The sequence below is a fragment of the Triticum dicoccoides genome, chromosome 7B, assembly GCF_002162155.2.
Source record: "Triticum dicoccoides isolate Atlit2015 ecotype Zavitan chromosome 7B, WEW_v2.0, whole genome shotgun sequence".
Lineage (NCBI taxonomy): Eukaryota > Viridiplantae > Streptophyta > Magnoliopsida > Poales > Poaceae > Triticum > Triticum dicoccoides.
This window is the reverse complement of record NC_041393.1, coordinates 754,046,586-754,047,443: the sequence shown is the minus strand read 5'-3', so window position 1 is coordinate 754,047,443 and position 858 is coordinate 754,046,586. Positions and strand designations below refer to the sequence as shown.

Sequence of the window (858 nt, the reverse complement as noted above, 5' to 3'; positions counted from 1 at the left end):
TTTTTTTTTTTGCGGGGGGGCTTGATGTGTGCTTAACAATTCGTCCGTTAGTATTGTAGAGACTAATGATTTGTTGCTCGCACCTCAGCTCAGTGTTGATCTGTCGCTGACTACCGTGTCTTATGCCTGCAGGCTATTTATCATGCAAGTTCCCCAGCTATTAGAACTGGTCGAAGAATGAGATGATTGTCGATCCACGCTTTTCAAGAGTAGGAAAGAAGGCCATTGCCGCAATGCCCTTTTAGTCCGTAGGCAGTCAGCACTTTTCTCCCAGCTTCAGTGATGTCTATTACGTTGTCTTTAGTTCTAAAAAATTTGTCGCATGTGTGACACTTATAATTTTGAAAGAATTTTATAGGAAATTTGGAGGATTATGATTCGTAGTATTATCACTTCAAGTTGGTTACTCGATTACTCCCTCTTTAAAGAAATATAAGAGCGTTTAGATCATTAGTGATCTAAATGAATGGTCTAAATGATGTTATGTTTCCTTGCGAAGGGAGTACAAAATTGCATTGAAAGATATTTTTGGATAGCTTTCTGCCTGTGGACATTAAAATTGTTAAGAGTGTGAGACTCTTGAAGTGCAGTGTGGGTACGAGAGGGAGACACGAGGACTATGGGTTTTGCTGCGGCTAGGACAACCGTCCACCAGCGCAGGTGCCCTTGTAGCATTCATACTAAACTTTCACAAAAGTGCACATATATCGCTTTGTGCGACGGGCGGTGCCATACGCCGCTCATTGCGCGCAAATGATCCGTTCACCTGTAGCGAAACCCGACGTCAACGGCCCCTGGGGCGATTTTTTCGCCAAAACCTAGCGAAACCCGACGTCAACGGCCCCTAGGGCGATTTTT

The 858-nt window shown here is 43.9% G+C and overlaps 1 long non-coding RNA gene across 1 annotated transcript in view; it reads left to right on the top strand.

Moving 5' to 3' along the window:
- Positions 1–476, top strand: part of LOC119341115 — a 1,187-nt gene extending 711 nt beyond the window's left edge. Inside the window, exon 2 of the long non-coding RNA XR_005164905.1 lies at positions 133–476. This is a non-coding gene — a long non-coding RNA (uncharacterized LOC119341115). The remainder of the gene's footprint in view (positions 1–132) is intronic.
- The last annotated feature ends 382 nt before the right edge of the window (positions 477–858 follow it).